This window comes from Rosa chinensis, chromosome 2, assembly GCF_002994745.2.
Source record: "Rosa chinensis cultivar Old Blush chromosome 2, RchiOBHm-V2, whole genome shotgun sequence".
Lineage (NCBI taxonomy): Eukaryota > Viridiplantae > Streptophyta > Magnoliopsida > Rosales > Rosaceae > Rosa > Rosa chinensis.
The window spans coordinates 26727857-26733696 of record NC_037089.1 but is presented as its reverse complement, the minus strand read 5'-3'; the positions used below and the strand labels follow the sequence as shown (position 1 = coordinate 26733696).

The following is a 5840-nucleotide window of genomic DNA, read 5'->3' as shown; positions in this document are numbered from 1 at the left end:
AACTCCAAGAAGAGATAATAGGCACGTTTTGCATTATTTTACTCAAAAGATTGTCTCTCGATAATTATATTATTGTCTCCAAGGATCATATTATTGCCCTCAAGTGAATTGCATAAATTCCCAAAACCAAAATGAATACACTACAGACACAATTGATCAAGGGGATATGATCATTACCCAATTTTAGCTTAAAAATTGTCCACTTACCCAAACACTCTAAGAGATTATTTCCTTAATACCAAATTAAGTATTTTTTTTTATTCTTTTTTATTTATTTTTGGGACAATTTTGTCCTCTCCTTCTTTGTCACTTACTGAGAGAAGTCATCGGAGTCCTTGCCGGACTCCGGTGAGGCGGTGACCAGTGGTCGGCCGAGGACTCCGGTGACTGACTCCGGCGACTGGTGACCGGAATCCTGCGACCGGTCACCGGAATCCCGAATCCGGTCGCTGGACTAGTGACCGGATTCCCGCGTCTGAATTTATTGCCCCCTAATAATACCCAGTAATCATATTATTGCCTCCCAATAATCATATTATTGCCCTCAAGTGAATTGCATAAACTCTCAAAACCAAAATGAATACACTACATACACAATTGATTAATTTATATGTTCAATTGTACACGTAATTTTTTTTCCTTCCTCATTCTCGGAGCTCACAGTATACAAAAAAAAAAAAAAAAAAAAAGCTCTGGGCACCCATCGGAGTGTGAGGCAGGCTGGTTTTTTTGCCGGTGCTTCCCCGGCGGCGGTTTGGGGGTCGTGACCGGATTGGGTGGCGGAAGATGCGACCGGTTAGGTTGGAGGACTAGCTGGTGATTGGCTTATCTCAAGTATGGCTCCGGGCGGTGGAGAAACCAGAGTGGTGGCTGTGGAGAATTTGAGTTTTGGATTGACCCGGCGGCGAGATTCGCATTGTTTCGGATTTTCACGGAGGCGGTGGCTTCCTTGATCTGCTGCCTGTGCTCGCTAGGTTCTTGCCTCCGAAAATGGTTGTACTTGCATATCGATCGGAGTCCTATTCGAAGCAACAAGGTGATCAGGGCGTCTGGTTCTGCAGGATCCTCTCGGTCCGAACACTGCCAGAGGTTGAACTTCTTCGAAAGTCACCAAACAACTGTGGCCTCACCGCTTTGTCATCACCGCCAACCCTACTGTGATGTCGCCGGTGCCTGCGGAAGTCGAAATCAGAGTGGAATTTGAGAGAGAGAGAGAGTCTGAGATGAGTTGAGAGAAAGAGAGAGAGAGAGAGAGAAATCGGTGAGGGGGGAGGAGAGAGAGAATAGATCGAAGAGGGGAGGGGGGAGAGAGAGATGAGTGTAATTTATTAATTAAAATGAGGGCAATACTGTTAATAGATGTTAGATTGGGTAAATGAGAGTAAAAAACTCTTAGTGGAGTAAGTGGACAATTTTTAGGCTAAAATTGGGTAAGTGATCACGGCCCAAAAATATATATATAAATAATTAAAAATTGTAAAAGAAAAAATAAAATGTGTCATAAGTCGGTTTTAAAGGCAATTGAACATATTTTAAGTAATTTCTTCGTATAAAGGCGTTTTTTTCAAATTTAGAAAATATTTTTAGATTTTTAGTTTATATATATATATATATATATATGAGGGTAGGTAACAGTGTAAGGTAAATAATGTGGTAGAATAATGTAACTTTTTTTTTGTTTTTGGTATATGGAATAATGTAACAGTACTTACTGAATGTATGATTTTCGGTTTCCCTTAAATCAAATCAAAGGAAAAAAAAAAATAGTACATGTTCACACAAGCTGATCAACTAGTTACTGTCACTTGCATGAATTAATGCATACAATGAGAGAGAGAGAGAGGGCCAATGTTGTGTAGATTGGGCAACAACTGGTTACTGTCACTTACATGAATTAATGCATAAAATGTGAGAGAGAGAGAGAGAGAGAGCGCACTGGAAAACTATCTGCAAATGCTAAAACTCATAGTCATAGTGAAAAAACTTGAAATTAAAGTAACAATGGTGAACTATGTTGAGAATGTGTATAAATATAACTCCTGCATTGAAAAAATATAAATTTGCTTATGGGTTTATAAGGATTTGAGCAATTTTATCCATTGTTAATTGATTTTGGATGTGAAACCTTAAATTACTTTATCAAACGAAACCCTAAACTAGAGGTAGAAAACGAAGAAAAATAGAGAGAATAAGAAGAGAAACAACTGGTATGGAGTTTGTACAATTTCACAACTAACTACACTAAGCTTGATTAACCCTTTTATACTAATGGAGTTGTCCTTTTATACTAATGGTGTTGTAACTAATTATTCTACTCTTTCATCTGGGTTTCGACACGTGTAGCTCATTTTGTGGTCTAGCATTGTCCATGTGAGTATTTGTTGAGCTCTCTTCCTTTTTGTCTTGACTTTGACCTTGATTCATTTTTTTTTTTTTTAAATAAAAGGCTGGTGCGACTGCCTTCAAACCTTGATTAATGAAACTGTCGAATACAAGGGGGGGGCATTGAGCCTAAACCCCTGATTACAATAAACATCTAGAGTATTTCCCAAAATAATATCAGGAATCTCTACAAAAGACATGTATTCTAATAAGCACTAACTAGCAAAGAGTGCTCCACTGGTGTCTCTATTTGTTTTGACAAAGCGATGACATAACGGAAAGATAACTCGATATGTAACTTGATTACAACGTAGCATAGTTACCATAAACATAGCTTTCCTAAACCCGACGACACTTAGCTTTACCCTGCCACTAGGCGGCAACGACCATTTGACAAAGCAAGGAACTCCCCACCTACCTAGAGCAAACAAGGCACTTTGAGTGCACACACAGGCACGTAGCCCTACTAGTCCTACACTACATATGTAGGGACTTATTGCTCGCAAAAAGCGCAAGAAAACTAAACAACATAAAATAATAAAAGCATAAACTAAAAAATCAACTTGGGTAGGGCATGGCCCAAGAGTGTGCCCAGGCCCAAGCCCAAGCCCAAGAAACAATGAGACCACAACCAACCAGCCAAGCTCAGCCCAATTTCGCCATCACCTACCTCGGGTCGCCACCACCTGAAAACGCCATCGCTTGTGTTGGAGCTCCGCTTATAACGAGTCACCATCTGCCACCGACCACAGCCTGCAATAGACAGCCATCTGCATCGGAACTCCAAAACCTCCCTCAGATCGCCCCCACCAGCACTGAAACTCCACTTGCTAACGATCACCAATGGCAACGCTCCTCCACCTTGATTATCCCAAGGCCAATCTTTACCGGCCACCCTATCCAACCCTGATCCGGGAGTCAAAGATAGCATAACCCGCAAAAACCATCCCCGTTCAAACCGGCTTCTAACGCCCACCACAGATCCCGCCTCCCTTTTTCCTCCCCAATCAGCAATGACAGCCGAGTTCACTAACACCTTTTCTTTCAACCGACAAAAATTGAGCCACAACCTCCCATTGACTTTGATCTCACCTACCACCGGACATCGACCCCATCGATCAAGAGTGACGCCACTTCGATCAAGGGAGCCGGGCCCCCCCATCATCAAATCCAACAGATTCAGTCTGACGACAGCGGCGATGGACGAGCCGTCGAACGGAGTTTAGAACCCTTTCTTCTAAAACCCTAGTACAGCTGCTAGAGAGAGAACTTCATCTAACTTGGGGTATTTACATTTATGTTGCCATGATTTTTTTTTTTCTTTGAGAACTAATAACCTTGATTCATATTTAGAGCTTCATACTTTTCCCTCATCACTTTAACAACACAATCCCACCAAGACAATAGTTTCCTCAGCAACTCTATTCTTCGATCTACTCTCATATTCTGTTAATCGCGGTCACTCAATCCCTTCCTCAGCCATCGTTTTCAACCTATTCATGTTCCAATGGAAAAGGTAACTACACCGCTAATAGTACCTACCAAACAAATCTAGACACCCTTCTCTCCACACTTGTCTCCACCAACGGCAATGACTATGGCTTATACAATTCCTCGTATGCCGAAAACTCATCCAACCAAGTTTATGCAACCGGACTTTATAGAGGAGATTTCCTGGCGGATGCTTGTTGTAGCTGCCTGCCTGCCTCAATGACTAGAGCCACAAGCTCACAGAGCTTTGTCCTAACCAAAAAGAAGCTCTCGTCTTTTATGACACTTGCATGTTATGCTACTCAAACCGATCCCTCTATGGCCTCATGGAGGATTCCCCGCCTTTCTATCTCGTGAGTCCAAGAAACGTAGCATCATCGGAAGTGGAAGCTATTCCAAAGATTGAGTAGTGAAGCTGCAGCAGGTGGTTCACTTCGTAAGTTCGTAGTAAACAGCACAACTACTTCAGATTTCAAGACAATATATGCACAAGCGCAGTGCACGCCAGATTTGTCCGAGCAAGATTGCACTGATTGCTTGGTTGGTGCTTATGGAGGCATCACAACTTACAGTTACAGGAAGGATGGGGCCAGAATTCTTAAACCAAGTTGTAACATTAGGTATGAGCCTGCTAGCTTCCTCGAACCCCTCAAATGTTGCACCACTTCCATCATCACCACTAATATATCCGCCTTAACCATCAATCAATACCATAAATTCGGAAGGTACATAAGTATATATGTTGCATTTATGTGTGTGTGTGTTACGATCTTTCCAAATTTGTTGTTCGTCTTTCGTTCTTTTTTTGCTAGAGTGATGTTTAAGGCATCTAAAAAATAAACAATTCTGTCGCTTCAAACCCGATAACGCCTTTCTTTCAAAGCTGTTGGGGATAGGGAAAGTGCTAAGGCCTACCGAGTACTGGGCGCAGAAGATGATTAGCTTCATAGTATGAAGCTAAATGGCTAGATCCATCTATGTTATGTGATTTTAATATATAGTACCTAGCTACCTGCATAACTTTTCGGTTCTGAAACTTTAGTGGATGATAACAAGTAACAAGTCATTATTTAATTTGATAGTCATGGTAATCTATCTGTGTATATAACTGGCTGGAGGCTTAATTGCAAAAGAATAAGAATTCTAATTTTTGCAGAACCAAAGAAGAGTAATAATTCGCGAACTGTAATCCTCGTGGTTGTGCCAATCACTGTGTCTCTGGTATAACTATATGCATATGCATTTATTTAAGAGTGAGGAAGACAAAGAAAAAACTTGATCAAAGTAAGCTTCCAGGTACTGGTCAAAAAAAATGAACTCCTCTGACATTTTTATTCTAGCTACTTGATTTGAGGAGGGCCTATTACTACATGTACTAAGCACTTGCCACTTGGATTTAATTATGTTACAACTCTTTTGGAAATTGATCAAATTTGTTGTATTGCTTCTTAGGCACTGAAGATGCAGATGAAAGTAGAAGTGCAGAATCCTTGCAATTTGACTTTGGCACCATCAGAGTTGCTACAGATGATTTTTCTGAAGCAAATAAACTCGGACAGGGCGGTTTTGGTTCTGTATACAGGGTACGGATACATCATCATATTTAAATGATCATTCATATCAATCATGTGCCAACTTAACTATAAGTTAACTATCCTATATTTTCCTTGAATGAACGTAACTCCTATTTTGTACAAAAACGTTCTCAGGGTAAGCTTCCCAATGGCGAAGAGATAGCAGTGAAAAGGCTCTCTATGGATTCTGGACAAGGAGATTTAGAATTCAAAAATGATGTCTTACTAATGGCTATGCTTCAACACAGAAATTTAATTAGACTTCTAGGTTTCTGCTTGGAAGGAAATGAAAGGCTTCTTGTCTATGAATACCTCCCTAACATAAGTCTTGATCACATCATATTTGGTATGACTGACCTCTGCATTTTCTTCAACTTCAAAAATCTACTATAG

The 5840-nt window shown here is 40.6% G+C and overlaps 1 pseudogene; it reads left to right on the top strand.

Moving 5' to 3' along the window:
* Positions 1 to 3581: 3581 nt before the first annotated feature.
* LOC112184020 lies at positions 3582 to 5840 on the top strand (annotated as a pseudogene).